Genomic DNA, 19,336 nt, shown 5'->3' with positions numbered 1-19,336 from the left:
ACTTAACACGTCATGCTTAGGATGGCTTCTCCTTGTCTAACAATGCTAAAATAAAAACAAAAGTAAAACTGTTTTCTTATACTTTAAATATCTTACCAATCTACAAATTATTTTGATCTAAGGAGATGGGACTCATTTGGTTTTTAAAGCCTAATGGCTAGCCAGTTTTTCAGCAATCTTAGTTGAATAATCTGTTTTAATTTTTTTGAAATGTAATCTTTATTATTCTGTGGATGATATGAGAATAAAAATCACAAAGACATCTTCTAATGATTACATTATATATAGATGCTACACTTTTAAAATGCATGTTATCTCATTTCAGAGCACACCCACGTGAAGTAGAATAACTGCTACTGGGTTTTTAAAAAAAATGGAATAATTAAACAAATTGAGTAAGAGCACAGAAACAGAGTCATATTTTACATTTAGTGTATAATAGACCAGGAACCACACACCAGTGGAAGTGGTCACTACACTAATTAACATTTGTTAATAATACTTGGATTTTAGTTTCAAAAAAAATTAAATTTTATGCCTTAAAAACCAATAAAATAAATTTAAAGTGAAAGGCAACAGTGGCGTATGAAATATGTAACCAGATAGAAGCTTTTAATCCAAAATAAAATATATAAGTTTGTTGGGTAAGTACTTAGGTTAGGAGTAAAAGGCAGTGAACAATTAGTTTACATGGGTAGAAATATTTAGCAAATCATCACATGTAAAAATACTGTCTTTGTTTAATCCCAATTAAAGGCATGGGGAGGTGAAATCCCAAGATTACACTACACATTTGTTAAAATGGCAGAGTTAAGTGTTGCTGAGAAGAAATAGACAGTACATCTGTTTTGTCAGTATCATAAATTGGATCAATCTAGGGGAAAAGAATTTGACTAAACATATATTTTAGGGGAAAGGGAAGTGGTGTACCATGAGGCTAAGGGTTTGATCTTAAAATTCTGTTTATTGATGGCATACTGTATCCCTAGTCTACCTAGAATTTGTTTCAGGGAGCCTTGGCATAGGGTGAATAAACTAGTGGACTCAAGGCAGAATTCTTGGTGCCTTCTTATTGGTTGCTTTTGTATCAATAAATTAAAATTTAAAAAGTTTCAGTCTATCAGTGCATTCATTGAACCAAATATATTTCATATAAAATGGGGAATGGAAATGATCGTTTCTATTTGGCCGAGTGGTATAGGGTGAAATATTTGTAGGCTTCCTCTTATCACTAGCTTCATCCTCAGCCTTGCCTCATTTTATTATTCACACAGTTGAAATACAAAAAACTTTACAAATGATACTTCCCCTTTACCCCCAGAGTTTAGGAGGCAGTAGTCTAGAGTAGTATTCAAACTTTAGTCTTGGGCCTCAAGAGGAGACACAAACTCCTGGAGATACACATGGATAGTTTTAAATGAATTCGTTTTCAGACCTTAAACTTCCATATCTGCTTTTTATTAAAACTGAAGTTACTTTGAACCAGTCTTTTTAGCAGTTTCTTCTTTCCCACATTCCTTTCCATCACTGTCTTTTTCTGTTTTACAAAAGAATGGCATAACTCTCCCCTTGTTCCTACTCTTACTGTGATGTATTTGACCTGTGGTGGAAATACCTCAGGAGATTAGGATATCAAGACAATTCCAAGAGACCAAGACAGTGGTGCTGGGACAATCTAGATATACAGTTGAAAAAGAATGAGGTTGGACCCCTGCTTCATACCGAATGTACAAGTTAAGTTAACTTAAAACTAATCAAAGATCTAAACGTATAAGCTAAAGCTATGAAACTCGTCTTAGAAGAAAACAGATGTGAGTTTTGGGGGTCTTAGGTATGACATCAGAAGCAGCAGCAAGCAAAGGAAAAAGATAAATTTGACTTCATCAAAATTAAAAACCTGTGTGCCTCAAAAGGCAATACCAAGGGAATGAAAAGATAAGCCACAAAATGAGTGAAGATATTTGCAAATCATATGATTGATAAATGACTTGTGTCTAGAATACATTAAGAACACTATCTGTATAAAGAAATACATATAGTTGTATAAAAAAATAAGTAACTAACAGGAAAAAAAAAAGCTCCTGAATTTAAAAGTGTTCAAAGGATCTGAATAGATGTTTGTCCAAAGAAGATGTACAAGTGGTCGATAACATATATTAAAAGATAAATGGTCAATATCATTAGTGATCAGAAAAGTACAAATTAAAACCACATGAGATGCCACTTCACACTCACTAGGGTGACTATAATAAACACAGATAACAAGTGTTGGTAAAGATGTGGAGAAATGAGAACCTCATACATTGCTTGTGGGAATGTAAAATGATGTAGCTGCTTTGAAAAATAGACTTGCAGTACCTCAAAAAGTTAGACCTAGAGTTACTGTATTATTCAGCAGTTCCACTCCTAGATGTATACCCAAGGGAATTAAAAAACATGTTAGTAAAAAATTTGTACATGAAAGGTCACAGCCGCATTATTTATAACAGCCAAGAAGTGGAAACAACCCAAATGTCCATCAACTGATAAATAGATAAAATGTGGTCTACCTATATAATGTAATATTCACCTATGAAAAGAAAAGAAGTGCCGACTCATGCTGCAACGTGGATTAACTTTGAAAACATTATGCTAAATTAAAGAGGTCAGTCACAGAAGACCACATATTGTATGATCTCATTTATATGAAATGCCCAGAATAGGCAAATTCATAGAGAAAGTATTTTAGTTAGGTGGAGGGGGGAGTTGGGCATGTTTGCTAATGCTTCCTACTAGGTTTTTTTAAAGGGTGGTGAAAATTTTCTGGAATTAGATGTGGTGGTTGTACAAGTTTGTGAATATGCCGATAACCACTGATTTTTACACTTAAAAATGAATTTATGGTATGTGAATTATTTCTCCAAAAACTAACAACAACTCAGGAACCTCAACAGTGGCAATTCCAAGTTTTGGTGTTAGTATTCAGAAAGTAAGTAGTTTAATCTTTGGGTAACACATCTGTTAATGGTTTCCAGTTTTGTTTTTGCTTCTAACAAAATTGAAGGATTTTTCAATTCCATTATTCACATGTAATTAATTTGTTAGCTGCTAAATCATTAATAATATTCTGGATGGTAAATCACTATGGGAGTTTTCAACAAATAACTCAAAAGTAATTTTTTAAATTATGCAACTCTACTGACAAAATCACTTCCATTCCCATTTACCTGTTTATATGACCAAAATTTCTCAGAACGTTCTTTAAAAAAAAAATTAGAAAAGTGGGGACTATGTTGAATCATCTCATTTTAGCAATACTTATTCAAACAGATGAATGAACTAATTGGAAAAAAGCCCATTCCATCTTATTGTCAAACACAGTTCCAGTAAAAATTTTACCTCTAATTTAGGTTAATTACTTCTCAAATCTTTACTGTGTTTGTCATTTAAGTGAATTATATATATTAATAGTAGTGATAACTGAATCCTAAATAAATTTTTAAACACTTAAGAAGTTTATTTATGGTCAGAGGTAATTTTTAAAAGATTTCCACTTAAACTGCAAATATGTATGGCTGATTAATAATAGGCTTTCAGACATAAAATTTATTACATAAGGGCAAATGGAATGAAAAGATGAGCTCAAAGAGAAAAAAACATGCTAAATTGCTTTAAAATGGATCATGATGGATGTCAGACCTTAATGGCATTTGAATTCTCTTAAACAGATTTAAGTGATGTTATACTTATTTAAAATGTTGGTATTTACAATATACCAAAATTCTTTGCAGTTATCTGACTTGTGAAAAATTTTTGATGTTAAGTTAAAAATGTGTAAAGGATTATGTAGGTTTTCACAATTATATTTGGGGATGCTCAACCCTGAAAAACTATTGACCAATAGTTGGATAAGTCCCAAGTTTGAATTGTTTGTTGCTTATTGGTTGTGTAATTTAATCTCTCTAAGCAGTTTTCCCATAACCAGAAACAAACAAAGCAACATGATTTACTGGTTAGCTCTGAAGTGCAGCCACCTGCATTTGAATTCTGTCTTTACCACTTATTAGTTCTGTGTGGCCTTGCTGAGTTTTTTTTCCCACCCCACTCCTTGCTGAGTTTTATAATGGTCTGTGTTCAGTTTCCCCATCTGTGAAATGGGATAATATTAGCACTAAGTCAAGGACTAACATTCACTGCTATATCTAACACAGTTCCTTGGCAGATAGTTTTTAAACTATATTCAGTTTATATTCAAACTATATTCAAACCCTGTTCAATAGCCCACTGCCTTCTTTCTGAAAATTCTTCTGTTAATTCTATTTAATTGATCTCATTCTTTTTTGGTCATCACTTCAGTCTTTTCGCAAATAACCTTATAGCCTTTTATCCTCCTCCTAACTTACGCATCTGTACACACATGCTGGTGTGAATGAGGCAAAAGAAAGTTAGTTGGATCTGCGTTTTGGGATTTCAGAATTTTATATTTACATTTGACTTGCTGGGAAAGGAGGAAGAAGAGTTAAAAGGTATATAACATTGGATCAGAATGTCATTAGCAACAAAATCAGTTTATAGTAATGGGTACCTGTATTTTTATTTCATTTATACAGGGAGCAAAATTCCTGATTATACATTTGCTCACTCACAGATTGTTTTTGTATTATAAGAAAGTTTTCAGTTAATTTAAAATATAAAACAGTTAATTCTCTTAGTATGTTCAGGCTACCATTACAAAACACTATAAACTAGGTGGCTTATAAATGACATAAATTTACTCACAGTTTGGAGTCTGAAAAGTTCATTATCAAGGTGCTGGCAAATTAGGTATCTGGTGACAGCTCACTTCCTGATTTACAGATAGCCATCTTTTCTTTATCCTCACAGGGCACAGAAGGAGCAAGGCAGTTCACTGGCATCTCTTTTATAAGAGCTCCAAAACCATTCATGAGAGTTCTACTCTCATGACCTAATTCCACCTACAAAGCATCACGTTGGGCATTAGGATTTAACATGAATTTTGGAGGCATGCAAATATTCAGTCTCTAGCAGTCAATTATATAGTATGGTTGGTGTATTCTTTTCCAATTGATGCTGTATGATAATTTTGTGCCAGTACAAATTTTATAATCTTACATCCTTGTCAAACATGGGATTCCCCAGGTAACTGCCGGATGATACTCCTTTTCTGGAGGCTCTAGGGAAGAATTTGATTCTTTGCCTTTCCTGGCTTCTAGGGGGCAACCACAATCCTTAGCTTATAACCACCTTCCTCCTCATCTTCAAAGCCAACAAGGTCTCATCTCTCTGAACCTTTGTCATCTCTTTATCTCTCTAACCACAGTTAGGAGAGGTTCTCTGCTTTTAAGGAATCCTGTGATTAGATTGAGTCCAATAGGGTAATCTCCTCATTGAAAAGTGCATTGTAACCTTAATGACATCTGTAAAGTCCCTTTTGCCATGCAAGGTAACATATTCATGTGTTCCAGGGATTAGGTGTTGTATGTCTATGAGGGGACCATTATTCTACTACCATGGTTGGTTTTTAGTTATTACATAACGTTACACTGTTTTATTTTGATAAATGTAAGGATTGCGGTAGTGGTCAAGTAGAAAGACTTGGAGTTGGAGCTGATGTGTATTAGCATTAAAGTTATTTACTTCTGAACCTGTTTCCTCTCTGGTAAAATGAGGATAGTGCTTACTAGTACATACTGAAATAGAAATACTAATTTAAGGCTGTAGACTGGAGTCAAGTGACTTTTACCAAAGTTTTTGTGACTGTCTCCACAAAGCAGTTTGTGACAACCTAACTGTCGTGAGTTTCAAATTATAAGTGTAGAAGTGCTTTGAAACTTACATAAATTATTGTATATAAAATTTTGATTGTACTAATTTTAAATATTTTAAAAGAATTTATCAGTGGTGAAAATGTTCAATACATCCTTTGGTACCTAGCTAGCAAATTTTTTTCCAGGTTTTTATTGTTGTTTTCCATTTTCAGGCTGACTTGTCTCCTTTATTAAATTAGAATAAGTAAAAGTATAATAGAATTAAAATATGTAACTTTCATGATTCTTTTAGCCACTAAGATTTAAAATTCAAATTTATTTGGATTTTTTGCATTCTTAATTATTTCCTCATCTGAAAACTTCTTAGGAGCTAATGACTATCTTTGTTGTAGAAAACCACCTTGTATTATTAGTAAGACTAATTGTTTGTAAAATCTGAGCTGCATTTTTCAATCTTGGTGGTACCGTTCTCAGGTCATACCTGTCCATGTGTAATTTATATTTGGGGCCATGCAATATTACAAAAGAAAACTAATCTCGTCATTTAAAATTTTTAGGGTCAAATTTATCCCAGTTTCTATGAATGCAACCCACTGGCAATTTGGGAGGGATGGATGGTGTGTTTCCTATCTCGACTGTGGCAATCCTAAAAAAGACAGGAAGATATTCCCTTGTAATCTAGAGATGTCCCTCTTTGCTTGCCCTAGGAGCTTTCTCTAGTGGGCCATGGGACATTCCCTGGGATTCCACCATCCTGCCAGGTGTCCTACCAGAGGTCCTAACTTCTGTCAGTCTGCTGACAGAAATCTAAAAGGCTTGAGAGCTGGATGCCGGTTCCTGTGCTCTGTTTGGAAACTCCAAATTCTCTGAATATTATCTGCATAGTTCATGGTCCTAATGTGTGTCTAGGCTGTGAAAACCTGTAGGGAGGGAACCACTCCAGCATCCTTAGGCAGTTGCCTATAATTCTAAAGATCCCAGACCCACTCCTCTACCCAGGTGGCCCAAGTATGGTTCCATTCCTATATTCTCCATCTACGGAAACTTTCATTTTCCTGTAAGCCTTTGGGTCTAGGGCAAAGGGGGTATCTTACTAGCAGAATAGTTTCTGTCCCTGTAAACACCAAGAGGGGCTCTGAGATGACCTTATTATAAAATGACTATTTCCAAATCACAAAGAGGACTCTTGGATATTCTGATTTTTCCAGAGCTTTGAGAAATTGTACCTGAGTCTGAAATTTCCCCAGAAGGGACCTCAAGACGTGTCTAAAGGAGGTCCCCTTTTCTCACTGACGGTGGATCTCATAAGTGAGATGATGGCCTGAGAGGGGAAGTTAAAATACCCCTATAAAGGCAAGTAAACCACTTTAGAACTTCAAATTCAACTAGTTCAGTGGCAGCAGTGGTAGTGGCTGGGGTGAGGGCAGCTGGCCCCGGCTCTCCTATTGGACTGAGAGGTTTGGGGTGCATTTGGTTGCGATGTCAGAGAAGAAACAGCCGGTAGACTTGAGTCTTCTGGAGGAGCATGATGAGTTCTAGGAGTTCCTGCAGAAGACTGGACTAGTTTAAATGAATATGTACATGTCTGGGAGGATAATTGGGATGAAGACAATGTAGAGGATGACTTCTCTAATCAGTTACCAGCTGAACTAGAGAGACATGGTTATAAGATGGAGACCTCATAGTATCCAGAAGAAGTGCTGAAACAACCTAAACTTGAACTGTTTACTAAATTCTAGGACAGAGAATCCAGGATGGGTCATTTTAAAAATGCTTTTTTCATTACCTGCTTGGCTTTACTTTTGTAACACACAAAAATAAGTATTTTAATCAACTAGTTGGGTAAGAGTGGCCCCACGTGGCCATTTCTGGTAACAGATGACCAGCGGGCACCTATTAAGTGGCTCTGACCAATGTTGCTGCAGGCAGTGGTAGTATATACTTCTACATGCCAAATATGGGAGTGACTCATTCTTACAGCTATACTTAGCAATGAGACTATTAGTGTCACTGAAATAGATATTCTAGGTACAAGTACAGCAGGAACCCTTCCTACACAATAGGCAAGCAGGGTACAGATGCAGGTGTAAAGGCCAGAAGTCAGCTGGGGAGGACAAACATAAAAGACTGTAGGCCTGACAAGCAGACAGAAGTCATAGTGCAGGCAAGGCAGTACTGATATCCTGTTCGGGTCAGACTACACCCATGAGGAGGTGTCCAAGGGGTGGAATAGTGTCTTGTGGTTTTTTTCAGTGTGCTTGAAGGTGTGTGGATATTTTCTTCTTTTTTAAAATTTTATTTAAAGGTCTTATTTATTTTTAGAAAGAGGGGGAGGAAGGGGGAGAAAGAGGGAAAGATACATCATTCAGCTGCCTCTATGCCCCCACCTGGGGACCTGGCCTGCAACCCAGTGACCTTTTAGTTTGCAGGCCCATGCTCAATCCATTGAGCCACACCACTCAGGGCTGGACATTTTCTTGAAACTCTTGTGGACTGAATGCTAACCCCGATCTGCAACCAGGTTGTCCTCTCATGGGAGTCTTCAAGCAGTGGGCACCCTTATGGCTTTTAACCGCCCAATCCATGCTCACAATTTAGCAGCTGATCTTCTGTTAGAGGATATCAGACTAATCAAAGCAGAATAGAAACACACAATCAAGAGATGGCAATGGAAAAGGAAATCCCCAAGTGCCAGGGCAGCAAAAGGGGCTTACTACTCTGGTGTCGTCTTCCGGCTGACTCTCCAAAAACTGTCACAGGCACATGTAACCAGATTCTTGATGATCTTGAAAAAAGAATTGAACCTAACACACAGAATTTTGGGCAGAGAGAGAGAGCAGATTTATTAAGCAATAGTACACTCCACAGAATATGGGAGCAGACCAACTTGAGCAAAGATTGGCCCTCAGCAGCCAGAGGGATTCTATTCTTACAGTGTGGATGTTTCCTGGTTAGTTTTGGTGGGCTTTTATCACACATGATCTCGCTTGATTGACCACTCAGGGAGGGGTAACCGCAATGATAATTTATTGTAATGCTGTTATAGTGAAACAGGGGTCATGCATCGGTTAGTCACTAGAAGCATCTTCTCCACAAGTGCAGTCATGATTCATCATGATTCAGCACTTTTCCAGGAAGCTTAACAGCCAGTCTTAGAACGGGGTATCTGTTCTATATTGATGTCCTTTGTCCTAGACCTGGGGTGCCTTTGGAGTTTTCTCATTCCTGACCATCTCCTGCCTCACGAATGTATCAGTATGGTTATATTACTTCAGCAGTATCAAATAAAATCTTGGTAAATGATACATAGTAAATTGACTTACCAAAAAAATTTTGTGAAGATCATATACTTTTCAGGTTGATTATGATACAGTTTCTGAGGCACAGATATAATCTTTGACCTCTTAGGCAAAACGTAGTTTTCATCCCCTTAAACAACTTATAATTTACAATTTCTAGGAAAAAAAGTTTTAAAATGCTGATGGGGAAATAATCTTTGGGACTTCTTTTTTTTAAGATTTTATTTATTTATTTTTAGAGAGGAAAGGGAGGAAGATAGAGAGAGAGAGAGAGAAACATCAATGTGTGGTTGCTGGGGGTCATAGCCTGCAACCCAGGCATGTACCCTGACTGGGAATCAAACCTGCGACATTTTGGTTCGCAGCCTGTGCTCAATCCACTGAGCTACGCCAGCCAGGGCTGGGACTTCTTTATAGATCTGTCAGTGTTTGGTTTTAATATTTGTCATACGAACATGCTTTACTGAAATGTATGAGTAGAATTATAACTCAAAATTGTTAAAGTACATATTTTTACCCAACATCTTACTGTAAAAACTTTTAAATCGTAGTAAAATTTGAACAGATATAAATACCCATTTTAACTATGTTCATTTGCTAACATTTTGCCTCATCTGCTTTCTCTTTTTCTTTGTTTATAAAAACACACACTTTTTCTGAGCCATTTGAGGTAAGTTACAAAAACATCTTGACACTTCCCCCCCTAAATATTTGAATGAATGTATTTTAAGAACAAGGGTGCTTTTAGTAATAGCTACATTATCATATCCAAGAAATACAATATTAATACAATAATATTATGTAATATACTGTCCTTACTAATATTTCCTTTATTTTCCCCAGAAAACATACTTAATAGCTATTTTGATTTTAAAAAATATTTTTTTTTGATTTATTTTTAGACAGAGGGGAAGGAGAGGAGAAAAGGAGGGAGAGAAACATCCATGTGTGGTTGCCTCTTGCATGCCCCCTACTGGGGACCTGGCTGGGAATCAAACTGGTCACCCTTTGGTTTGCAGACCAGCTCTCAATCCACTGAGCCATACCAGCCTGGTGGCTATTCTGATTTTTAATCCAGGAAACTACCTAGGACTATCTATTTCATTTGGTTGTCATATTTCTTTAGTTTTCTTTATTTTAGAATAAGCCACTATTAGCACCACACCACCATCCTTATCCCCTCACCCATGATTGTGGTCTTTAATGATATCTCTAGTTTTTTTTAATTAGTTACCCCACAATTTGCTCTTTGTATTTCTTGACTAAAGTTAAATTTTTTTGACATGAATACTGTATAGAAGGGTTGTATATTTTCCATTGCATTACATTAGGAGGTGAAGTAAAATTTTTTCATTTTATAATAGCTTAGTATTTGTTTTGATTTAGGACTGCTAAAGATTTGTGATACCATGTCTTTAAATTTCAAAATATAGTTTTGTACTGCTTTACTTAATTTTTTAAAAATTAGGTTCTCAATGCTCCTGTGAGTCTAAGAGTTTCTGCTGGCCATCTACCCTTTCCTCCAGTCCATTAACCACCTCTGGTCCCTGCCCTCCCAGTCCAACCTTCTATCTGTTTGGTAAGAAGGTGCCTGGGTCTGGCAGAGTTGGTACGAGATGAAGAGACAATCCTTCCCTGCTGCCAGGCTAATCAAGAGTTTTAGCTGGACCTTTAGGCTCACACCAGGACAGTGAGGAGTCAGACACAAACCACAGACTACGATGCTAAAATGGATTGATAAGGAACTTAGTGATTTGGCCCATCACTCTCCAGCATAATGTTTTGCAGGTCCAGTTGTGGATGATATGTTTCATTGGCAAGCCACAATTATGGGACTTAATGACAATCCATGTCAAGATGGTGTATTCTTTTGAAAATTCATTTTTTTACAGACTGCTGTTCCGAACCACCTACAGTTGCATTTACAACAAGAACTTATCATCCAAATATTGACAGTAATGGTGGCATTTGTCTTGATATTTTAAGATCTTGGTGGTCTCCTGCTTTAACTACTTTGAAAATTCTTTTATCCATTTGTTCACTGTTATGTAATCCAAAGCCAGATGACAACCTAGTACCAGAGATGCACAGATCTACAAAACAGACAGGTAAGTATAACAGAGTATCTCAGGAATGGACTCAGAAGCATGTCATGTGATACTACCTTAAAGTCAGAATAACTCATATTATAGCTGTAGTAAACTTTAAGTTACTGTTCCTTTTTTGATTTTTTTTATTTGGCTCCTCCCTTTTCAGACCTCATCTCTCTCTCTCTCTCTTAAGATTTTATTTATTTATTTTTAGAGAGAAGGGAAGTAAAAGAGAAAGACAGGAGAAGAAACATCAGTGTGTGTTTGCCACTCATGTGCCCCCTACTGGGGACCTGGCCCAAAACCCATGTATGTGCCCTGACTGGGAATCGAACTGGTGACCCTTTGGTTTGCAGGCCCACCCTCAGTCAAGTGAGCTACACAAGTTAGGACCAGACCTGATCTTTTTCAATTTTATTTTTTACTTCCCTCCATTCATTCACATGCTCATCTGAGAAGACTTAAGTTCTTCCAGGTTTGGACAGTAACCACTTTTAGAAACTGTAAGATAGTTACAAGAGACAGTTGCCCAAGATTCAGAATGTTTTTAAAAAATGGAGCATGTGTGTTATGGGGCCAGTGTCTTTACTTTAACTTGGACATAAGACTAAAACCATTTCTCTCTGCTCTAACATGCTGAAGAAATCAGCTGAAGGGGAGGGAGATGGGTGCTCAGTTGTTGCATCAAAGGAAGCACAATTGTTCTTGCAGCATCCACTATTTGAAATCTAAGGTTACATGATATACTTTATGCTCATAATTTATATGGCTAGAGAATTGGTATTGAATATATAGCATCAGCAGAACAGAAAATGTGATGTATTATGCATGTCAATAAAAGAATTGACCTATTCTTGTTCTACAGAGAATGGAAATTAGAAGTCAAACACCCTTTGTATTCCAAAATAGTATCTTATTTTGTAATTTTCATTTAAATTGTTAGAAAGCTTGTAGCTGTTAGTTACTCTATTATATCTTCCAATACACTGTTTAATATAGCACTGAATAAATGATGCAAGTTGTCAGTGGATGATTGATTTATTTTGTTTTAATATAGCACTGAATAAATGATGCAAGTTGTCAGTGGATGATTGATTTATTTTATTTATTTAGTATTTTATTGTTTCTTTTAGAGAGGGGAGGGGAGGGAGAAAGAGAGGGAGAAAAACATCAGTGTGTGGTTGCCTCTCAATTACCCACTACTAGGGACCTAGACTGCAACCCAGGTATGTGCCCCAATCAGGAATCGACCTGGCAACCCTTGGGTTTGCAGGCTGGCACTCAATCCACTGAGCCACACCAGTCAGGGTGATGCATTTTTCTTCAGTGAATTTTCATAAACCAAAAAAATTAAATTATGATAAATTTTAAAAATATAGGAAGTCATGTAGTAGACATTTGTGTACCTAGCACCCAGATTTTAAAAATACTAGGATTTAACCATATTAAATAATTACAGTAAAAATTTTATTCTAAAATCTGTCTTGCAACCCTGGCCAGGTGGCTAAGTTAGTTAGAGCATTGACCTGTACACCAAAAGGTTGCAGGGACTGATTCCCAGTCAGGGCACATACTTAGGTTGCAGGTTTGATGTCTGGTTGGGGCACATATAGGAGGCAACTGATTGATGTTACTCTCTCTCTCCCTCCGCCAACTAACATTAGTAAACATATCCTTGAGTGAGGATTAAAAAATTAAAATCTGTTCTGTATACACAGGCATAATGTAGGTATACATTTTACAGAGAAGTAATAATAAATGGATGTCTGTCCCAATCTTCTATCTCAAGAAATGTAATGACATCTTTGCATATCTCCAGACCCCAGGACAATGACTTCTTTCTCCCCAGGAAAAAGCATTATCTAAATTTGGTATTATTCCATTACTTAAGTATTCCCACTTTTGTATTTTCTTTTTAATATATATTTTTTACTGTTTCCTGTTTTTGAGCCTTATATGATTAAATTATACTATGTGTGTGTGTATATATATATATTCTTCTTGGACATTTTTTTGGTCCAGCATTATGATTTTAAGATTTTGTTCATGTTCACATACTCATCTGAGGTACATTTCTTTTCACTGACATGTTGTAATTCCATTATATGATTATACTACAATTTACTGTCATTGGACACTTTAGTTTCCTCTAGTTTTTGTTATAAAGAAAGTGATGATGTAAATATTCTTGTACATGCTTTCTGGTAGACATATGCAAAATGTTCCCTGGTTTTTATACCTAGAGCTAGAATTTTTGGCTCTTTGGGTATGTACTCTGTCAACTTTCCTAGGTAATGACAAGAAATGTTCTTGTACACAGTTGTACATGAAGCCAAATAAGTTGAAGAGGAACAGGTTTGTGAGAGGATGAAAAAACAAAAATGAGTTCTGTTTCACATATTTTGAGTTTTAGCATCTTATTAGAAATGTTGAGTAGGCATTTAAGATGTGTTTACAGCTTTTAGCGCTATCAATTTTTGGTTTTGTTTTTTCTGGGTTGACTCATTCGGGTGTCTCATTTTTTTCTTCTCCTTGAAGAAGTCTGTAAAAAAATTACTATTATATCACAGCATAAAAATGACCAAGTCATAATAGAAGATGTGTTCAGTTTGTATACCCTCAGTCTCAGGCTATTGTAGGCTATTATATGCAGCCTGAGACTGAGGGTATACAAACTGGACACATCTTCTTTTATGACTCAGTCATTTTTATGCTGTGATATAATAGTAATTTAAAAATAAAATAGACCTTGAACCACAGAGCTGCTGGTTTACTGGTTCTCAGGGATGATCTAAATGAAAAAGGTGAGAGGATGGTGTTATTTTATTAGCAAAGGTAAATTCTAGGTATTTCTTAGCAGGAGAAAAAAAGAACAAAAAAGGATGCAAGCTAAAAATAAACAATTACTGAAGTTAATAAATAAATAGGTAAATAAATGCAGCACTCTTCTGGGACCATTTATAACGGGAGCAAACAGCACTATGTATTAATAGTCCCTTACGATTTCACTATATTGTTGTAACATAACTCTGTAATTGGTGTTCATAATGTTAATCCTAAATAATCTTTATACTTCATTCGAAAAGGTGTAACAATGCACATTTAGAAGAATTGTGAACCCTATACAATCTAGAATCATTTCCTGACTGTTCCTGATAGTAGAAATTTCTGTTTATATGCAGTCAAACTATTCAAAGAATATGCTACATGCTGCTTTTACTTGGTAGCTAATGAAACAAATGATCTAGTGATAATTTCTCAAAAGTACACAGGAAAGAATATGAGTGATATAAATTTCTCTACTGACTGGTTTGGATTTACTTGGAAAGGGAAAGATGTATCAAGGAATTTAAATGTCTTGTTCTGTGATTATTGTATTTTTTGTACTGTTAATTGTAGAAAACATTAAAATGGAAATATAGAAGTAGTTTTCATGCTTCATCATCAGCAAGAGAACATACAGATAGATGATTATTTGGAGGTTCATTCTGCTGTAGGTAGTTGTACCAGACTTGCATTTACTAACCATAGAACAAATTGACACTCACATAGGAGTAGCTGCTGATTCCCAGAGTTCTGGAGTGAGGGATACAAAGAGAACTGAAGATCCAAAACTTGGTCTAAGAATTGCTGGTTTCTTTAGACCTCTATTATGGGGACTCTTCATTCCCACAGGCTACTGGAAACCAGTAGCAGAATTAAAGTTTCTTAGCTGATCTGGAAGGAATAATGTAACTTGAATAGTCTTTGAACAGTTATTTAGTTATTCAAAATCTAATTTAAACCACGGGTATAAAACACATTTTTAGTGAGTAGGATTTGTAAAATTTTAAATTTTGAAATTATTATAGATTTATAGGAAATTGCAAAAATAGTAAGTAGAGGTCCCTTATACCCATCACCTCCCCACACTACACATAGTACAATATCAAACCAGAAATTGACATTGGTACATTTTGTGTGTATGGTTCTGTGCCATTTAAATATAGATGTGTATTGTGTAACTACCACAGTATTAATAGATTCCATCACCACAAAGGTCTCCCTTGTGCTACCGCCTCACCTGCCTCCTGAGCAACCATTGATCTCTTTTCTAGCTCTATGATTTTGTCATTTTTAGAATGTTTAATAAGTGGAATCAAAAAGTGTGTGATCTTTTTTCACTCAGCCTAATCCTTCGAGATTCATCTAAGTCATTGTGTAAATCAATAGTTCATTCCTTTTTATTGCTGAGTGGGATTCCATGGTAGGGATCTACTGTAGTTTGTTTAACCATTCACCTTTTGAAGGACATTTTGTCTTTTCTGGTTTGGACTTACTAAAAATAAAGCTGCTGTGAATAATCATGTTTATTACTTTGAAATGGGTGCCCAGGAGTGCAGTTGGTAACTTATAAGTATATATTGAGACTTTTTTCCCACCCTGATCCTCACCTGAGGACATATTCACCAATTTCAGAGAGAGAGGAAGGGGGAAAGAAACATTGATTGGTTGCTTTTGTATGCGCCCTGACTGGGATCAAACCCATAACCTAAGTATGTGCATTGACCCAAACTGTATCTGAAAACTTTTAGTGTATGGGACAACGCTCCAACCAAGTAAGCAACTTGCCGAGAGCTATATTTCGTTTTTAAAGAAACTCCCAAACCATTTTCCAAAGTGGCTGTGCCATTTTACATTCCTACCAGCTGTGTGTGAAAGATCTATTATATTCACATTCTTACCAGAACTGAGAATTGTCGCTTTTGTATTTTAGCTGTTTAGTAAGTGTGTATAGTGTATAGTAAGCATAGTTTTAATTTGCATTTCTCTGATGGCTAGTGTTGTTGACTGTGTCTTTTCAAATGCTTATTTGCCATCCAAATATCTTCTGCTGAAATAGCTCTTCATATTCTTTGCCCATTTTTGTAGGTGAATTATTAAAAATTTGAGTTCTGAGATTTCTTATGTTTTCTACATGAATACTTTGTCACACATATGGTTTGCAAACATATTTTCCCAGTCTGTACCGTGTTATTACATCTTCTTAACAGGGTCTTTTGCAGAGCAAACATTTTACATTTTGATGGAAGTCAATAATTTACCATTTTTTCCTTTCTGTATTTTCTTTTATTTTTTAAATATATTTTATTGATTATGCTATTACAGTTGTCCCATTTCCCCCCATCACTCCCCTCCACCCTGCACACCCTTTTTCCACCCATATTCCCCCACTTTAGTTCATGTCCATGTGCCGTAAGTTCTTTAGCTTCTACATTTCCCATATTCTTCTTGCCCTTCCCCTGTCTGTTTTCTACCTACCATCTATGCTACTTATTCTCTATACCTTTTCCCCCTCTCCCCCCCACTCCCTTGTTGCTAACCCTCCATGTGATCTCCATTTCTGTGGTTCTGTTCCTGTTCTAGTTGTTTGCTTAGTTTGTTTTTGTTTTAGTTGTGGTTGTTAATTATTGTAAGTTTGCTGTCATTTTACTGTACATGTTATTGATCTTTTTCTTAGATAAGTCCCTTTAACATTTCATATAATAAGGGCTTGGTGATCATGAGCTCCTTTAACTTGACCTTATCTGAGAAGCACTTTATCTGCCCTTCCATTCTCAATGAAAGCTTTGCTGGATAGAGCAATCTTGGATGTAGGTCCTTGCCTTTCGTGACTTGGAATACTTCTTTCCAGCCCCTTCTTGCCTGTAAGGTCTCTTTTGAGAAATCAGCTGACAGTCTGATGGAAACTCCTTTGTAGGTTACTGCCCCCTTATATCTTGCTGCTTCTAGTATTTTCTCCTTTCATTTTAATCTTGTGTAATGTAATTATGATGTGCCTTTGTGTGTTCCTCCTTGGATCCAACTTTTTTGGGACTCTCTGAGCTTCCTGGACTTCCTGGAAGTCCAGTTCCTTTGCCAGATTGGGGAAGTTCTCCTTCATTATTTGTTCAAATAACTTTTCCACTTGTTGCTCTTCCTCTTCTCCTTCTGGTATCCCTATGATTCAAATGTTGGAACGTTTAAAGATGTACTGGAGGTTCCTAAGCCTCTCCTCATTTTTCTGAATTCTTATTTCTTCATTCTTTTCTGTTTGGTTGGTTGTTTCTTCCTTCTGGTCCACTCCATTGATTTGAGTCCCAGTTTCCTTCCCATCTCTATTGGTTCCCTGTGCATTTTCCTTTATTTCACTTAGTGTAGCCTTCATTTTTTCATCTGATTTGTGACCAAATTTAACCAATTCTGTGAGCATCCTGATCACCAGTGCTCTGAACCGTGCATGTGATAGGTTGGCTATCTCTTCGTCACTTCGTTGTATTTGTTCTGGAGCTTTGATCTGTTCTTTCGTTTAGGCCTTTTTATTTATTTTTGTTTTGTTTTGACATACCTGTTATGTAGTAAGGGGCAGAGCCTTAGGTGTTCAGCAGGGCTGGGCAACCCATGTGCTGCGTTGTGACCCTGTTTGTGTGTGTGGGGGTGGGGGAGGTTCAAGAGGGAACAATGGCATTTGCTCTGCTCTCTGCTGGATTTCAGTCCCTTCTGCCACTTCCCCCAAGCATACTGGGCGCTTCTGGTGCTGATTTCCATGTGGGTGGGCTTGTGTACATTCTAGGACCCTATGGGTCTCTCCAGCAAACTCTCCTGTGAGGCTGAGAGTCTCTCTCGGCACCTCAACCCGCAGAGGTGTTTTCAATCGGTGTTTTGAGTCTTTATTTCCCTGAGTTGGAGCCCTGGGTTGTGTGGCCTGTCTCCCTCCCCAGTTTCTCCTGGTTTATCTACGCAGGAATGTGGGACCACCTGGTCCACCAGCTGCCTTGCACACCATGCCCCTCCACTATCTGCTGCCTTGCTGGGTTTGCCCGCTGCCATCCCACACCCTGGAGTCTGCCAGCCACCGCTTTTTTGCCAGGACCCCTCTGCCAGGCTGCCTGACTCCACCCTCCTTCTGGTCTGAATGAATGTGTCTTTTTTCACTCCTTGGTTGTTGGACTTCCATACAGTTTAATTTTTTCAGTTCTGGTTGGTTTTTTTTGTTTGTTTGTTTCTAAATTTTTATTGTCCTTATTTTGGTTGTGTGAGGAGGAATATTGTGTTTACCTATGCCTCCATCTTGGCCGGAAGTCAAAAAAAGCTATGTGATATATTATGTTTATTGAATTGCAAATATTGTACCATCCTTTCATCTTTTGGATGAATCCCACTTGATCATGGTGTATGATCTTTTTAATGTATTGCTGGATCCAGTTACCAATATTTTGAGGACATTAGCACTATGTTCATCAGCAGCATTGGCTTGTAGTTTTCTTTCTTTGTTTTATCTTTACCTGGTTTTAGAGTTAGGATAATACTGGCTTTATAAAAAGGGTTTGAGAGTCTTTCCTCTTCTTGAATCTTTTTGGAATAGTTTGAGGAGGGTTGGAGTTAGTTCTTAGAATACTTGGTAAAATTCTGTGAAGCCATCCAGTTCAGGGCTCTTGTGTGCCAGGAGTTTTGGGACTATTGCTTGGATTTAGCTAGTTGTTATCAGTCCATCTGGGCTTTCTGCTTCTTCTTAATTCAGTTTTCAAAGATGGTATGTTTCTAGAAAATATATCCATTGTGCCCAAGTTGTCCAATTTGTTGGCATATAGTTGTTCATAGTAATGTCTTATAGTGCTTTGTATACTGTGGTATTGGTTGTAACTTCTCTTTCATTTGTTTTTTTTTTTTTTTATTTGGGTCCTCTCTTTTTTCTTGATAAGTTTGGTTAAAGGTATGTCAATTTTGCTTTCAAAGAACTAGCTCCTGGATTTATTGATTCTTTGTATTGTTGGCTTAGTCTGTATGTCATTTAAATCTGCTGTTATCTTGATTATTTCCTTTCTTATACTTGCTCTGGACTTTGTTGTTGTTTCTTTAATGCTTCTGGATGTATTCTTAGGCTGTTTTTGAGATTTTTCTGTCTTCTTTAGGTAGGCCTGTATATCTATGAACTTCCGTCTCAGGACTACCTTGTCTGTGTCCCATAGGTTTGGGGTTGTTGTGTGTTCATTTTCATTTGTTTCCAGGTACTTTCTGATTTCTTCCTTTATCTCATTGTTAACACACTCATTATTTAATAACACGTTATTCAGTCTCCGTGAATTTGAATGTTTTTGAGTTTTTTCGTGAGGTTAGTTTCTAGTTTCAAGCCATTGTGATTTGACAAGATTCTTGATAT

The 19,336-nt window shown here is 36.6% G+C and overlaps 1 protein-coding gene and 2 pseudogenes across 4 annotated transcripts in view; all 3 read left to right on the top strand.

Annotated features, from left to right (window-relative positions):
* BMPR1A (bone morphogenetic protein receptor type 1A) overlaps positions 1-19,336 on the top strand; it is a 173,194-nt gene that overhangs the window by 52,298 nt on the left and 101,560 nt on the right. The gene's annotated exons all lie outside the window — the stretch shown is intronic.
* Positions 7,248-7,453, top strand: LOC123820841 (annotated as a pseudogene).
* LOC123820842 lies at positions 10,858-11,225 on the top strand (annotated as a pseudogene).

Source organism: Phyllostomus hastatus, unplaced genomic scaffold (genome assembly GCF_019186645.2).
Source record: "Phyllostomus hastatus isolate PE091 unplaced genomic scaffold, TTU_PhHast_1.1 phas_contig_38, whole genome shotgun sequence".
Lineage (NCBI taxonomy): Eukaryota > Metazoa > Chordata > Mammalia > Chiroptera > Phyllostomidae > Phyllostomus > Phyllostomus hastatus.
The sequence above is the reverse complement of the archived record's forward strand: the minus strand, read 5'-3'. Positions and strand labels throughout refer to the sequence as shown.